Below are 18068 nucleotides of genomic sequence, written 5' to 3'. Positions count from 1 at the left end.
TGGTGAAACTGTCTCTACTAAAAATACAAAAATTAGCCAGGCGTGGTGGTGCACGCCTGTAGTCCCAGCTACTCGGGAGGCTGAGGGAGAAGAATTGCTTGAACCCAGCAGGCGGAGGTTGCAGTGAGCAGAGATCATGCCATTGCACTCCAGCCTGGGCGACAGAGTGAGACTCCTTCTCAAAAAACAAACAAACAAAACCCACAATGAGGTACCACTTCACACCCAGTAGGATGACTGTTGGAATAAAAAATGGAAAATAATTGTTGGCAAGGATATGGAAAGATAGGAACACTTGTTCATTCCTGTTGGGAAGGTAAAATGGTGCAGCCACTGTGGAAATCAGCTTAGCAGTTTCTCAAAAATGAAACATAGAAATTATCATAATCAGCCGGGCGCGGTGGCTCATGCCTGTAATCCTGTCACTTTGGGAGGCCGAGGCGATTGCCTGAGCTCAGGAGTTCGAGACCAGCCTGGGCAACATGGTGAAACCCTGTCTCTATTAAAATACAAAAAAAAAAAAAAAAAATTAGCGAGGCGTGGTGGCATGTGCCTATAGTCCCAGCTATTTGGGAGGCTGAGGCAGAATTGCTTGAACCTGGGAGGCGGAGGTTGCAGTGAGCCAAGATGGTGCCACTGCACTCTAGCCTGGTCAACAGAGAGAGACTCTGTCTCAAAAAAAAAAAAAAAAAAAAAAAGAAATTACCATAATCTTGGACATAGAAAATATACAATACTATACCATAAACATAGAAAAAACCTCATCTATTCTATCCCTAAGTATATTCTTAAAAGAAATGAAAGTGGAGACTCAACAAAGATATTTATACTCCATTCTTCACTGCAGCATTAATCACAATAGATAAAAGGTGGAAACAACCCAAATGGTCTTCGACACAAAAAAGGGTAAATAAAATGTGATATAAGCACTCAATGGAATAAAAAAGAATGCAATTCTGATATATGCTAGAACATGGCTGAACCTTGAAGATGTTATGCTAGGCATTAAAGGACAAATGCATGATTCCATTTACATGAGGTACCTAGAATAGGCAACTTCATACAGACAGAAAGTAGAATAGTGGTTACCAGAGGCTAGTGGGGAGGGCAGAATAGAGTGACTTTTTAATCGGTATAGAGTTTCTGTTTGGGGTGATGAAAAAGTTCTGGAACTGGATAGTGGTGATAGTTTGACAATATTGCAATCACCCACAGGTTCATCTTGTCCACTGCCTGGAAAAGCCAATGCACTGAGAACAGCAAGGTTTTGCAGCAAAAATAAAATAAATAATTAAAAAAAGAGTTTAATTAACACAGGGCTAGCCAATTGGAAGATGGAGTTTATTACTCAAATCAACCTCCCTGAGAATTCAGAGGCTAGAGTTGTTATGGGTAAATTGGCAGGCGGGGGCTAGGGAATGGGTGATGCTGACTGGGGATGAAGTCGTAGGGATGTGGAAAATGGTCCTCATGTGCTAAGTCAACTTCTGGGTGGGGCCACAGGACCTGTTGAGTCAGGAATCACAGGTCCAGGTGGAGTCAGTTGGTCACCAGAATGCAGAAGTCTGAAAAACAGTACAAAAGGCCAATCTTAGGCTCTACAATAATGATGTTATCTATAGGAGCAATTGGGAACATTATAAATCTTGTGACCTCCAGCACAGTAAATGACTACAGAAAGGCAAGTTATGCCTACATCTTAGCAGAATTCAGGCTGCTCTCATAATCCTAATCTTGTGGTCTCTTTCAATAGTCATAAAAAGGTGGTTTTAGATCCCTGAGCAAAGAGAAGGTTAGTTTTAGGGAGGGACTGTTATCATCCTTGCTTCAAAGTTAAACTATAAATTAAATTCTTCCCACGGTTAGCCTGGCCTACACCCAGAAATGAGTAAGGACAGCCAGCCTGTGAGGCTAGAAGCAAGATGGAGTCAGCCATGCTAGACTTCTTGTGCTCTCATAATCTTTGCAAATTCAGCTTCAATATTGTGAATGTACCTAATGCCACTCAATTGTACACATATAAGTGGTTAAAATGGTAAATTTTATGTCATGTATATTACACCACAATAAAAAAGAAAGCAAAAAAAATCAGTGAGTATGAAGACAGAGAATTGAAACTTCCCAAATTGAAATGCAAAGAGAAAATTAACTGGGTAGGTGGGTGCAGGGAGGAGCAGAGAAGAATACAGCATCCAAACTGTGAGACAGATCAAAAAGTGTAACATATATGCAATTACCAGAAGGAGCAGAAAGAGAAAATGGGACTGTATTAGTCTATTCTCACATTGCTATAAAGAACTACCTAAGACTGGCCGGGCACGGTGGCTCACGCCTGTAATCCCAGCACTTTGGGAGGCTGAGGCGGGCAGATCACCAGGTCAGGAGATCAAGACCATCCTGGCTAACAAGGCGAAACCTCATTTCTACTAAAAATACAAAAATTAGCCAGGTGCGGTGGCGGGTGCCTGCAGTCCCAGCTACTCGGGAGGCTGAGGCAGGAGAATGGCGTGAACCCGGGAGGCAGAGCTTGCAGTGAGCTGAGATCACGCCACTGCACTCCAGCCTGGGCAACAGAGGGAGACTCCGTCTCAAACAAACAAACAAAAGCTACCTAAGACTGGGTAATTTACAAGGAAAAGAGGTTTAATTGACTCACACTTCTACAGGGTTGGGAGGCTTCAGGAAACTTACAGCCACGGCAGAAGGCAAAGGGAAAGCAGGCACATCTTATATGGCAGCAGGAGAGAGAGAAAGAGGGAAGAGCCACCCACTTATCAAACAAACAGAATGTGAGAACTCTATGACGGGAACAGCACGGGGGAAACTGCCCCCATGATCCAATCACCTCCCACCAGGCCCTCCCCTGTCATGTGGGGATTACAATTTGAGATGAGATTTGTGTGGGGCCACAAAGCCAAACTATATTAGGCATATAAAGAGTTTTGGGCTGGGTGGGGTCTCTCACGCCTGTAATCCCAGCACTTTGGGAGGCCGAGGCGGGCGGATCACAAAGTCAGGAGATCGAGACCATCCTAGCTAACATGGTGAAACCCCGTCTCTACTAAAAATACAAAAAATTAGCCGGGCGTGGTGGCGGGCGCCTTAGTCTCAGCTACTCGGGAGGCTGAGGCAGGAGAATGGCGTGAACCCGGGAGGCAGAGCTTGCAGTGAGGCGAGATCTCGCCACTGCACTCCAGCCTGGGCGACACAGCAAGACTCCATCTCCAAAAAAAAAAAAGAGTTTTGAAGAAATAATGGCTGAGAACTTTCCAAAATTAATGATAGGCAAAAAACCACGGATCTAAGAACTTCAGAGAACATCAAACACCCCCCACCCACACACACACACCCTGGACATGTGTGTGTGGGATTCTGGATTCGGTAATATCCAAATTGCAGAAACCAAAGACAGAAAATTTTAAAGTAAGCCAGAAGTTATTGAGGGTGGACACCTTAACCACAAAAGATCAAGAATAAGAATTATAATAAACTTCTCATCAGAAACCATGAAAGAAATATTAAAATGAAACTGGGCGCAGTGGCTCATGCCTGTAATCCCAATACTTTGGGAGGCTGAGGTGGGTAGATCACTTGAGGTCAGGAGTTTGAGACCAGCCTGGCCAACATGGTGAAACCCCATTTCCACTAAAAATACAAAAATTAGCCTGGTGTGGTGGCGTGCACCTGTCATCCCAGCTACTCAGGAGGGTGAGGCAGAAGAATTGCTTGAACCAGGGAGACGGATATTGCAGTGAGCTGAGATCGTGCCACTGCACTCTGGTTTGGGTGACAGAATGAGATTCCATCTCAAAAAAAGAGAAATATTAAAATGAATTATTTAGACAGAAGAAAAATAATATAAGGTCATATACTTGGATCTACATAAAGAAAGATGGAGCCCAAGAAAAGGAATAAATTGGGGTAAAATAAATAGTTTTATTTTTATTATTCTTTATTGATCTAAAAGATAATTGTCTGCTTAAAACAACAATAGTAACAATGTGTTGGTTTATAGCCCATGGATAAGTGACACGAATAACTGTAATGTCATCAGGCACAGGAGGGAAGAATTGGACAACCCTGCTGTAAAGTAGCTGCAATCCACAGATAATGTGGTTTGAAGGTGGTCGTAGACAATTTTAAAATGTATGTTGTCAATCCTAGGGAAACCACTAAAAAACATTTTTAAGGAGTGTTAATGATGTGTTAAGATAGAGCTAAAATGTAATCATATAAGATACTTAAAACCAGAGAAGGCAGAAAAGAGAAGGAAAGGCTACAAAGAGCAAATGCAGTGAATATATATACTTAACAAAATGGTAGATTTACTCCAACTATATCAACAATTAATTTAAATGTGAACACCCGATAAAAGAAAGTCATATGTGATTGGATTTTTTTAAATGTAAAAGACCCATCTACATGCTGTCTATAAGAAACACACATGAAATATCCTGACACAGACATGTGAAAAGTAAAAGTACAGCGAAAGATATACAATGCTAACACTAAGCAAGAGAAAATGGAGTAGCTATATTAATTTCAGACAAAGTTGACTTCTTTTATTTTTGAGACAGAGTCTCAGTCTGTCGCCCAGCCTGGAGTGCAGTGGTGCGATCTCAGCTCACTACAACTTCCTCCTTGCGGGTTCAAGCAATTCTCCTGCCTCAGCCTCCCGAGTACCTGGGACTACAGGCATGCACCACTATGCCTGGCTAATTTTTGTATTTTTAGTAGAGACAAGGTTTCACCATGTTGGCCAGGCTGGTCTTGAACTCCTGACCTCAGGTGATCCACCCACCTAGGGCTCCCAAGTGCTGGGATTATTGGCATGAGCCAATGCGCCCAGCCTAAAGCTGACTTTAGAACAAGGAAGATTATGAAAGATAAAAAGGACCATTAGATAATTATAAAATAGTAGGGCATCAAAATATGTCAGGTAAAAACTGATAAAACTGAAAAGAGAATTAGGTAAACCCACTATTATAATCAAAGCCTTCAACAGTCCTTTGTCAATAATTGATAGATCAAACAGGCAGCAAATAAGTAAGAATATAGATAATCTGAACAACACTGTCAATCAACTTGGTCTAATTGAGTTTATAACATACTCCAGTCAACAGTGGCAGAATACATGTTTTTCTCAAGTACACATGGAGCATTCACAAAAACAGACCCACACCTGGACCATGAAATACACATTAAAAATTGAAAATAATAATAATCATGCAAAGTATGTTCCTGTGGGGGCACAAATTAACAATTCTGAACTCACTGTACTTGCATACTGGGATTGAATTTTGGATTAACTAGTAAAGGGATGGTGGTATGGCAGATGCGGGAGCCAGGTTTCTCACTGCTGAAGGTGGAGGTCGCAGATAAACAAGAAGGGAAGGCTACAGTGAAACATTTGGCCATGGATTAGAATCAGAGACAGCAGAATGAACTCATGTTTAGCTTAATGTACTGATGGGTAAATGTGGAAGTAGTTATAGGTATATGTGTATATTTGGGTCAGTGTACATACATCTATTTCCTAGCTCAGTCTACTAAAACAGCCTAGAAGCAGTGACACCCTGTAGCAATAAGCACACCCAGCCTCCAGATCTCTTGTAAAAGGAATAAGGGTCTTTGGAGATATGGCTGATTGTAGAATATATGAGATGAGCCTGGAGCATCTGGTAACGCCAGGAATTAAGAAAGTGCTAAACACACACACACAATAATGAGAGTATGTTAAAGGGACACAGGCGCCGACTGAAAGAGCGTCCAATGGCCAAATGAATGGCTGGAGCGATTTAAGCAGCAACAGAAAATAGTGTGATATTGAGTTATGCCCAAAGGGTGTCTGGGCTGTACTTGGTTACTTTCTTCTAGAGTACAGTGAGGAAAGGGGATAAAAAGTAGTTTTACCATAGATAAACCTGGCAAAGATGACCTCAGCTGGGCGAACAGGGCCAACATTAACAGTGATTGAGTCATGTTGAGCTATCCTTGATATGATGTGGGGAGAATGGTACCTCACCTCTATGGTCTTCCTCCCAAAACCTGTAAGCCCAGTCTAACTACAAGAAAAAAACTATAAGAAAAATGTCAAACCAACCCAAATTGAGGGGCATTCTATAAAATGTCTGGCCAGTACTTCTCGAAACTGTCAAACTCATCAAAACATCATTTTAGGCTGAGAAAATGTCACAGCCCAAAAGAGAATAAGGAGGTATGACCACTAAATGGAATGTGGTCATTTGGATAAGATCTTGAAACAGAAAAGGGACATTAAGGAAAAACTAAGGAAATGTGAACAAAGTATGGAGTTGAGTTACTAATAATGATGTACCAATACTGGTGAATTAGTCATGACAAATGTACCATAGTAGTATGAGATGTTAATAGCAAGAGAAATGCCTGAGGAGTGTGGGCAAACTCTGTGCTATACTCGTAAGCTCTTTTGGAAACTTTTATATAAATCTAAAACTTCTAAAGTAAAAAAAGTATTTATACATATGTGTGTGTGTGTGTGTGTGTGTGTGTATATATATATATATATATTTTTTTTTTTTTTTTTGAGACAAAGTCTCGCTCTGTCGCCCAGGCTGGAGTGCAGTGGCACGATCTTGGCTCACTGCAACCTCCGCCTCCCAGGTTCAAGCTATTTTCCTGCCTCAGCCTCCTGAGTACAGGCGCCCACCACCACACACGGCTAATTTTTTGTATTTTTAGTAGAGATGGGGTTTCACCATGTTAGCCAGGATGGTCTCGATCTCCTGACCTCGTGATCCGCCCGCCTCAGCCTTCCAAAGTGTTGGGATTACAGGCATGAGACACTGCGCCTGGCCTATATATGTATTTTTAAGTCAGCACTGGTGCCACCCCCACCCACCCACCCAAAAACGACAACCAAGAACAGCTTTGCGACACTGCTCACCTCTCCTTATGGCTCCGTACGTCTCACCGGTGCTCCAGGCAGGTTGGGCGTGATCCCTGTGGCTGGTGTGGGCAGCTGCTGGGAAGCACAGGCAGGAGCTCAGCCGAACGTGTCAGCACAGCCTCCTCCTCCATCGCCATCTGTCCAGTTAGGTCAGTCAAGAAGGCCCCAGTTTTCCACAATGACAGTCAGCTCAAGGTTGGCGTTCCCCCTGAGTGCTAAGGGAGATTGTTTTCTTTTTGGCTTGATTACACTTCTCTGAAACAAATGGTTCACTTCTCATGGCTTCAGTGTGCTTGTTGGCCAAACTCCAGGGGCTGTGCTAGTTCACTCCAGCTGCCATAACAACATACTACAGACTGGGAGGCTTAAACAACAGAAATGTATTTCTCACAGCTCTGGAGGCTGCAGGTTCACAATGAAGGTGCCGGCAGAGTCGGTTCTCCTGAGGTCTCCCTCTGTGGCTTGCAGATGGTCACCTTCTCGTGGCCTTTCTTCTGTGCACACACAGCCTGTGGTCCTGTGTCTTTCTGAATGCCCAAACATTGTCTTCTTTTCAGGACCCCAGTCACACTGAATGGAGGGCTCACCCTGAAGGCCTCGATGTAACTGAGTCACCTCTCTAAAGGCCCTACCTCCAAACACAGCCCCATTCTGAGGTACTGAGGCTAGGGCTTCAACATGTGAGTTGGGGCACATACAATTCCAATCATAATGGTGGCATTTACAGCTAGTGAGCAGGTCGCTGTGTGGTCCCTGTGCTTGTTGGCTGGTGGCATTCACATGCCACCCTTGATTGGCCAGGCAGGCAAGGGGCCACCTGGGCTGCTGCGGCCAGCGCACTCCTCACATCTTCAGTTAACAGCGACCTTGGGAAGAAACAGAGCCCAGATCTTATTTTAAAATAATCGACAATACTGTCTTATTCACAGGAGTTATTGAACAGACATAGAGGGCTCTTAGGACTGAAGACTATTGTATTAGTCCATTCTTGCACTTCTATAAGGAAATACCTGAGACTGGGTAATTTATAAAGAAGAGGGCCTGGGCCAGGCACAGTGGCTCACGCCTGTAATCCCAGCACTTTGGGAGGCCGAGGCGGGCAGATCATCTGAGATCAGGAGTTTGAGACCCGCCTGGCCAACATGGTGAAACCCCATCTCTACAAAAATACAAAAATTAGCTGGGTGCAGTGGCGGGCACCTGTAGTCCCAGCTACTTGGGAGGCTGAGGCAGGAGAACCACTTGAACCCGGGAGGCAAAGGTTGCAGTGAGCCGAGATCGCGCCACTGCGCTCCAGCCTAGGTGACGGAGGGAGACTCTGTCCCCGGAAGGAAGGAAGGAAGGAAGGAAGGAAGGAAGGAAGGAAGGAAGGAAGGAAGGAAGGAGAAAGAAGGAAGGAAGGAAAGAAAGAAAAGAAAAAAGAAAAGAGAAGAGATTATTGGCTCAGGGTTGTGCAGGCTGTACAGGAAGCATGACCCCTTCTGTTTCTGGGGACGCCTTAGGGAGCTTCAATCATGGCAGAAGGCAAAGGGGGAGCAGGAGCAGCACATGGCTGGAGCAGCAAGAGTGTGGGCGAAGGTGCTGCACACTTTTAAACAACCACAGATCTCGTGAGAACTGTATCATGAGAATAGCATCAATGTGGATGGTACTGAACCATTCATGAGAAATCACCCCTGTGATCCAATCACCTCCTACCAGGCCCCACCTCCAACACTGGGGATTACAATTAGACAAGAGGTTTGGTCAGGAACACAGACCCAAACCATGTCAGCTATCCACAAAGGTTGCCTTTTCTACTAGTCTAAGAAGTCAGCAACTCAGGCAGGGTGCTGCCCTGAGCTCCCGTCTACACTGCCTCCCAGGTGCAGGCCACTGTTGAGCACTAAGCACCTGCTGACTGCACTGCCCTCCACTGCACTGGATCCACAGCGGCCTCTCCATCTTCAACCCCGGCCCATTTGTTTTGAAAATCTATATAGTCCCCTGAACATTTTTAAACAGCAGCCCCAACTTCCTTTTATCTCAAGAATGTCTAAATGGTTGTAAAGGATATACTCACCCATGTATCCTAAAAATTAATATTTTAAAACAAAAAGTGAATATCATGCTTCTAAATTTATTCCACAGAATCTAAGCACCATAGCACTTTGGTGACCATTGTCCGATTCTAAAAAGCAAGCAAACAAGCACTTGTTTCCTTTTACATTGTTTCTTTTTCTTCCTCCACTTCCTTGACAAGACTCTACTATAAAGTCATATCTTCTAATTGCTCTCCGTCTCACAGGCATTCTCAGGCAGTTTTAGAGTAGAGACCCATGGAGACTGACCGCCTGGGCCCACCCCGGGGAGGTGTGCATTGGTTGGTACTGGTCAGCATCCGGCAGGTGGCTGCAAGCCCAGGCGACAGAAAAGTCTGGTCAGGACTCCCCGCGGTGAGGTTAAGGCAAAGAACCAGAAGAAAAGGCACGGTGGTGCGGGGAGGCGGCGTGCCAGGCGCGGTGGCTTGCACCTGTAATGCCAGCACTTTGGGAGGCCGAGGTGGGCAGATCACGAGGTCAGGAGATCGAGACCATCCCGGCCAACATGGTGAAACCCTGCCTCTCCTAAAAATACAAAAATTTAGCCGGGCATGGTGGCACGTGCCCGTAATCCCAGCTACTCAGGAGGCTGAGGCAGGAAAATCACTTGAACCCAGGAGGCAGAGGCTGCAGTGAGCCAAGATCGCGCCACTGCACTCCAGTCTGGGTGACAGAGGGAGACTCTGTCCCAAAATAAATAAATAAATAAATAAATAAACAAACAAACATTAAAAAAATAAAAGAAAAAGAAAAGGCACGGTGGGGGGGCACTAGTTTCAGGCAGAAATAAACTTGGAGAGGAGGGCAGAGAAGGACTGGCACAGGGGTGGTGCTCCTGCCATGGGCAGAAGACAGCATCATGGGAGAGGACGGGAAGAGCCAGCCTCCGGATGCTGGTAGAAAACGGACAGAAGGAAGCCTAGTTCTAAACGGCATCTTGTCTGGGGCACCCCGTGGCTGTGTTCGCATGTGTGTTTCTGTGCTCACGGAGAATGAAGATAGAGATGGTGCTGCGCTTTTACAGTGAATATCTGGTAACTGGGGAGAAAAACCTGAAAGTATATTTCCTAAGAAGCAAGAGTATTTAAGCAATTTAAATTTAGAAGGAGGAAATGATAACAAGAACACGAGGTGATGGTCAGTGGGTTAATTACAATATAGGCGCTGAGCAAATTCAATTTCTGGAGACAAACATAGTTGCTGCCTTGGAGGGAGCTGACAAATATTCTATAGCAAACAGTGACAAATAAATTTCCTGTAACAATCATGCAGGGTTTCATGGATACAAGTTAGAGGCCATGGAACCTGAGTATACATGTAATAATAATGGTTATTACCAGGGACTTCCCCGTCCTTCCAGCAAGACATCCGGCCTGTATATCAACTTTACGATGGCAGGATGGGAAAAACATTAAAATTGACGTCAAATAGGTCCTTCACCCCACGAATTAATACTTGTACATTTCTTAAAATAGTGCCTAACTTATAATAAATACTGTATAAGAGTTTGTTAAATAAGACACAATTATACGATAAAATATTTAAAGGATAAACTTTTTATCCCTGTGCCTTTATAGCAACTAATCAATATTCCCCACCCTGTACTTATTAAAGAGGGCTGGTGATTTGGGCTGAATTGTGTTCCCCCAAAATCATAGGTGGAAGCCCTAACTCCCAATGTGACTGTATTTGGGTTGTTTTGTTTTGTTTTTGAGACAGAGTCTCGCTCTGTCACCCAGACTGGAGAGCAGTGGCCCGATCTCGGCTCACTGCAAGCTCTGCTTCCCGGGTTCACGCCATTCTCCTGCCTTAGCCTCCCAAGTAGCTGGGACTATAGGCGCCCACCACCATGCCCAGCTAATTTTTTTGTATTTTTTTAGTACAGACGGGGTTTCACCGTGTTAGCCAGGATGGTCTCAATCTCCTGACCTCATAATCTGCTCGCCTCGGCCTCCCAAAGTGCTCAGATTACAGGCATGAGCCACTGTGCCCGGCCTGTTTATAGCTGTTTGTGTATAGCCATTCATAGCTGGTCACGTTTTTTTTTTTTTTGTTTGTTTGTTTTTAAGACAAGATCTCACCTTGTCACCCACACTGGAGTGCAGTGGTATAATCACAGCTCATTGCAGCCTTGACTTCCTGGGCTCAGGTGATTCTCCCACCTCAGCCTCCCAAGTAGCTGGGACCACAGGTGCACACCACCATGCCTGGGTAATTTTTGTATTTTTTGTAGAGATGGGGTTTTGCCATATTGCCCAAGCTGGTCTCAAACTCCTGGGCTCAAGTGATCCACCCACCTCAACCTCCCAAGCTGGTCACATTCTGTGACACATGATTATTATGTATTATTGTGTGTACATACCTATGAGCTCCCTGGGAGAAAGGTAAGTGTCCTAAAACTCCTGGCATATTGCATCAGGCTGAGATGCTGCCCAAGAAATGGATGCTGGATGTCTGCACAGGTGGATGGATAGGTGGATGGATGGATGAGTGGATGTATGGATGGATAGATGGGTAGGTGGGTGAATGGATGGATAGATGGATGGGTGAATGGATGGATGAGTGAGTGGATGGATGAATGAATGGGTGGATGAGTGGGTGGATGGATGGGTGGATGGATGGATGGATGGATGGATAGTATTAGAGAAATCTAACTTGAGTTCCTTGGGTATGCCCATCAGAAGCACAACTAGAGGACCCCAGCCCAATCCTCAAGGGGAATCCCTGGCACTTTGCTCATACATCTTTTTCTCCCATCAATAAGATGGAACAGGTTTTTCTGGCCTTCTGGAAGCCCTAAGCCATTGTAAGGGGCCTCCCTCAATTCCTGCCATCCTCAGGCTTGAGTAACGACAGCAGTGACTCAGGGTCAGGGTGACAGGGAGAGGGTATAGGAAGTAAATCATCTCATAAGTTACTGTCTACACTTGCACACAGATCCCTAGGTTTCTCTGAGGACAGCATAAACTTCATTAATAAAGGCTGATCATCCACACCCACTGCTACGATCCAGGGATGAATGATCAAGTATCAAACAATATGGAAAGGGGCTGGTGCTGAGGGAGGGAAGAGAGCTCCTAAGGGTTCCAGGAACTTCCCAGCCAGAAGCACAAGTGCAAAAGACCTCAAGGCTCATTGGACAGAGCAGGCCCTTGGAGCCTGGACCAGGGCCTGCCTTCTCTGACTCTGACTTTCTTTACACACTGAGCTTGGCCTGAAAGCAGAGAAGATGAGAAGAAAAGGGTGAGAAGAATAAGGAGCTGCGTTTTATGGAAACTCTCATCTAGGAATAACTACCACTCCCTCTTTTACTGAGCATCACATGCCTGGCCCAGAGCATGCACTTGCTGTCTCTTAGCAACTGCCTTGCAAGGTAGCTGTTCTTAGCTCCATTTTGGGCTCAGAGATTGTGGAACATAGCTCACTGACATGCTCCAACATCTGACTCTTCCTCCAGCCAAGGAACATGCCAGCTGGTCACCCAGCCACAGTGGATGCTTCAGCCCCAGCCTGATACCACAGGAATTAGGTGGAGGCCTGGATCCACCTCTGCCTGTACTTAGGTAACAGGGAAGAAAAAGTCCTCACATGAGTCCATGGTCAACCTCTGGGAGCACTGAGGAGGCAAGCCTGCGGTGTGTCTTCCCTGGTGCCTCACACTGGTTCCTCTGCGTCCCTCCGGCTCCCGTGCGTGCATTCTCCCATACGTGCAGTCTCTCTGACATGCTGAGTCCTCACAGCTTCCCCTCAGGCTCAAAGTGGTAGAGTGTCAGGCTTCATAAATGCTCAGCGCCACTGCCCAGGGTGGCACATGCCACTCAGGAGGCAGGTGACACTTGTCCCCTCATGGTGAATGGCCAGCAAACAGCACACTGAGAGGGAAGCTGGACAACAAGCTCTGACCACCAATCAAGACAAGAGTTGTTCCTGGGGAATTCCCAAGACACAGAATTGGCAGCGAATGCCTGTTTACTGCCACTTGGACTCCTTAACAGTCACCTCTGGCCATGTGGAGCTTGTTTACTAAGTGGGCTTACCAGGTAAAAGCAAGCAAGCCCTGCAGTGGAGGAGATGCTCATCACCCAACTGTCACGTGGACCTCAGGAGGGCCTGCTGACTCCGGGGCTGCTCAGAGAGGATGTTATGTTCCTCAAAAGTACGGGTCATGTGTGGGAGCCTGTCTCAGCCAGACACAGCAGTCAGCAGGCCTGTGGCCAGGCCACAGGAACCCCTGCACCTGCCCCATGCTCTCCTGGACTGCTGCACAGGCAGCTAATATTTTAATAATAGTTTTATTGAGATATAATTTACATGTCATACAATTCACCCCTTTTTAAAAATTAGCATCCTTTTGAATACCAAAAAAATCACCCTTTTAAAGTGGATAATTTAATGGCTTTAGTCTAGTCACAGAATTGAGCATCCCTCCCAGTTAGTTCTTTTATGTAATTTTAGAACATTTTCATCCCCTCTAAAAAAAACAAAAACAAAAACAAAACACCCATACTCCCCATTCTTTCTTCCCCCAGCCTCTAGCAACCACTAATCTATTTTCTGCCTCTATAGATTTGCCTATTCTGAGCATTTCATACAAATGGGATTATACAATAGATACTCTTTTGTGACCATCTTCCTTCAGTGAGTATAATATTTTCAAGATTCTCCTATGTTGCATGTGTTGGTAATTCATTATGTTTTATGGCTGGATAATATTCTACTTTATAGACATGTCACACTTTATTTATCCATTCATAAACTGATGGACATTTGAATTGTTTCCACTTTTTGACTATTATGTATCATGCTGCTATGAATATTCATGTATAAGTTTTTGTGCGAACATATGCTTTCATTTCTCTTGGCTTTATACATATAAGTGGAATCACTAGGCCAAATGGTAACTCTTTAATATTTTCAGGAACTGCTGAAGTGTTTTCTAAAACAGCCACAGCATTGTACTTTTCCACCAGCAGTGTATGAAGGTTCCAATTTCTTTAAATCCTCTCAAACACTTATGCTGGCCATGCTGGTGGGTGTGAAATGCTATCTCATTGGGATTTTGATTTGTATTTCCCTAATGACTATGGTGTTGTGCGTATTGACCACTTGAAGAAATGCTTATTCAAACCTTTGCCTGGTTTTTCACTGAGAATTTTGTCTTCTTACTGCTGAATTTTAAGAGTTTTTAAAAATATGTGTTGGTTACTAGACTCTCATCAGATACATATTTTGCAAATATTTTTCTCATTTTGTGGGTTATCTTTTCACTTTATTGATGGTGTTCTTTGATGAACAAAAACTTTCGATTTGATGACATTCAGTGTATCTGTTTTTTTCTTTTGTTGCTTATGCTTTGGGTGCCATATATAAGAAACCATTGCTTAACCCAAGTTCATGAAGATTTACTCCTATATTTTCTAAGAGTTTGATAGTTTTAGGTCTCGCATTGATGTCTATGATCCATTTAGAGGGAATTTTTGTATATGGTGTGAGGTAGGGTATGACATTATTCTTTTGCTTGTGGACATCCATTGTCCCAGCACCATTTATTGAAAAGAATATTCTTTCCTTCATTGAATTGTCTTTGCCCACTTGTCAAAAATTAATTTACCATAATTGTGAAGGTTTCTATTTGAAACTTTTGTTCCATTTGATTCCATTTATCTTGTGTCTCTCCCTATACCATTAACACACTATCTTGATTACTACAGCTTTGTAGTAGGTTTGTAATAGGGAGGTATGAATTTTCTTTCAAAATTGTTTTGGCTATTCTGGGTCCCTAACTTTCCACATGAACTTCATGTTCAACTTGTCAATTTCTTCGAAAAAGCTAGCAGAGATTTTGATAGGGATTGTGATGAATCTATAGATCAGTTTGGAGAGTATTTCCATCTTAACAACATTAAGTGTTCCAATTCACGAACATAGGATGTCCTTCCATTTATTTCTCTTTAATTTCTTCCAACCGTGTTTTAGAGTTGTCAGTGTACAAGTGTTGCACTTCTTTTATTAAATTTATCTTTAAATATTTTCTTCTTTTTGATGCTGGGCAGTACATTTTTAAGGAAAAGAAGCAGTAGACACTGGGACTGAAGGCTGTAAGGAAGCACTTCACTCCATTGCCAAGCTGCTCTCCTCTTCCAGGTGATGGACAGAGAACAGGGCTTTGCACATTGTCAGATACTCTCCACTGGAGCCATTTAGAGGGTGTCAAATAATATGTTATTATGGTTTCACTTGGCATTTCTCTGTGACTAATGAGGGAAAGCATCTTTTTAGGTACTTCCTGCCCATCCACACTTCCTTATCTGTGAAATGCTTTTTCATATCTTTGATCCATTTTTTTAATATTCTTATTGATTTTTGTAAATTCTTTATGCATTCTGGATACTAATTTACTATTTTCTTCCTATCTATGGGTTTTCTTTTTGTTTTTGTTTGTTTGTTTGTTTGGTTTTGTTTTGAGACAGTCTCGCTCTGTCACCAGGCTGGAGTGCAGTGGCACGATCTTAGCTCACTGCAACCTCTGACTCCCTGGTTCAGGTGATTCTCCTGCCTCAGCCTCCCAAGTAGCTGGGATTACAGGCATGCATCACTATGCCCAGCTAATTTTTTTTTTTTTTTTTTTTTTTTTTTGAGACGGAGTCTCGCTCTGTAGCCCAGGCTGGAGTGCAGTGGCGCGATCTCGGCTCACCGCAAGCTCTGCCTCCTAGGTTCATGCCATTCTCCTGCCTCAGCCTCCCAAGTAGCTGGGAATACAGGCGCCCGCCACCACGCCTGGCTAATTTTTTGTATTTTCAGTAGAGATGGGGTTTCACAGTGGTAGCTAGGATGGTCTCGATCTCCTGACCTCATGATCCACCCACCTCTGCCTCCCAAAGTGCTGGGATTACAAGCATGAGCCACCACGCCCGGCCCGCCCAGCTAATTTTTGTATTTTTAGTAGACACAGGGTGTTGGCCAGGATGGTCTCGATCTCCTGACCTCGTGATTCGCCCACCTCAGCCTCTCAAAGTGCTGGGATTACAGGCGTGAGCCACTGCGTCCGGCCATCTTTTTGTTTTTTCATCAATATTTTTGTATATGATTTGTGCTTTTGTGTCTTGCTAATGAAATCCTTACTCACTGCAAATTTATAAATATAGCCTCCTACCATTTCTTCTGGTAGTTTCAAATGTGGTTTGTTACACTTAGGTCTTTAACCCACATGCAATTTATTTTTGTTCATGATTTAAAGCAAAGATCCAACTCTACTTGATTTTCTAAATGGATAACCAATTGTTCCAGAAAATTGATTTACCAGCCCATACTTTCCCCATGGATCTGCAAGCTCTGTCACAAACCAAGTCTCACTATGTGGGAGGGGCTGCTACTGGGATTTGGTTCCTTGGTCAGTTTTTTCCCTGTGCCAGTACATTCTGCCTTAATTATGACATCTTGAATATCTGTTGGGCAATGCTTACCATCTTGTTCTTTATTTTTATAATGGTCATAGCTCATCACTCTTCCATATAAATTATAGAATCAGTTTGACAAGTCTCCCCCTAAAAGCTGCTCAGATTTTAGTAGAATTGCAGGAAAGTGCATGAATTTGAAGATAATTGACATTTTTTCACATATATTGCTCCATTTATATAAACTTTCTTTAATGGCTTTCTTTTCAGTTTTGCCATTTTCTCTATGAAGGACTGCATCCATTTTACTTTTTATTCATAGAAACCTTATGTATTTCATTGCTATTATAAGTGAAATTTTGAAAATACATATTCTAAGTTTTTCTTGCTAGGGCATTTTCATTTTAGGAGGGCTCAAACCCCACAGTGTGGAAGAGAACCACTGGCTTGTGTGGTCTGGCAGCTCTGCCTCCCACTGCACTGGGAGCCCCACGGTCAGGCTATCCTCAACCCAGCAACTCCCTGTCCTTGCCTGCTTAGCAGCCAGGGGCCATCTCAGAACAGCCTGACTGCTGGCTCCTCTGACTGTGGCTGGTTACACTTCCTGTTGGGTCATTGATTCAGTGTGAGGACAACAGCTCCAAGAGGCCTCTGGGTGCTATAAACTGACCAGGAGGTGAATGGCAGGGTTTCCTGACAGCAGGAGAGATTCGGGAAAGACAGTGTGGTCAGAGCCACCCAGGAGTAACCTACAGGCCAAGGGACAGAGCAAGTGTGCCATGGGGCCAAGTGTCTATGACAGCATGCCCTCCTTCCTTCTCTGAGCAGGGGGCTAGGGTCACCAAATCAGCTGCCCAGGACTGAGAAGTTTATCCAGATGAAGGACTTACAGGGCTAAAACTGGGAAATCCCAGGCAAACTGGGACCTGCTGATAACCCCACAACAAACATGAGCTGAACAAGATGAGTCCACAGAACCAGCTACAAAATTTGTGCAAAGCCTCACATACTGGGACCATTTGTGATAACCCAGGCCCCATCCTATGCAGCCAGCCGGTCCCACCTGTCCCTGCTCTCCAGAAGTGTGACGGCTCATGGGCATGGGTGGGAACAGTGTAAGCCCCACATCCAGATGAAAGGAAGGAGGACTGCTAGAAGAGCAGTTCCCCATAGAGATGGCCCATCGATTGCTGCAGCATGTCCTGCTGGAACCTCCGCTGGCTCCCATTCCCTCAGTCTCTGAATTGGTCTACCCTTTCTTCCAAGTCCTTCCCTCCAGGGCCCAGGCCCATCTCTCCATTGTGTAGGCCAGTGGTTCTCACACTTAACAAAAGCACCAGAAGAATATATGACAGAGGCTGTATGCAGTGACTCAACACCATTGCAGTCCCACCCCAGAGTGTGGGGAGAGCCAGGCTGCAGGGTGCAAAGCCCCAGGCCACTTCCTGCTGACTGTGGCTGCCAGACCACTCAAAGCCCTCGGCCTTCCACAGCCTTCTCCCCTGTCACCTCTGCAGGTGTGCTTGCCTCTGTCCCCCTCCCACTCTGCATTCCTGAGCTCTGCAGGGCCCTGTATCCTCTTACAGGGGAGTCATGCATGGGAAATAGACCCTTCCAGCCTCCAGGGCCCTGAGAGCCATGCGTTTTCTTTCTTTCTTTTCTTTT

General features: G+C 44.6%; 1 long non-coding RNA gene across 1 annotated transcript; it reads right to left on the bottom strand.

Moving 5' to 3' along the window:
- Positions 1-1327: 1327 nt before the first annotated feature.
- On the bottom strand, positions 1328-7768 carry LOC112208374 (uncharacterized). Its single transcript, XR_002942793.2, has 2 exons — positions 6926-7768; positions 1328-1565 (listed from the first exon to the last, which is right to left on the bottom strand). It is a non-coding gene; the product is annotated as an uncharacterized LOC112208374 (long non-coding RNA).
- Between the last annotated feature and the right edge of the window lie 10300 nt (positions 7769-18068).

Source organism: Pan troglodytes, chromosome 13, assembly GCF_028858775.2.
Source record: "Pan troglodytes isolate AG18354 chromosome 13, NHGRI_mPanTro3-v2.0_pri, whole genome shotgun sequence".
Lineage (NCBI taxonomy): Eukaryota > Metazoa > Chordata > Mammalia > Primates > Hominidae > Pan > Pan troglodytes.
This window is presented reverse-complemented; position numbering and strand designations above follow the sequence as displayed.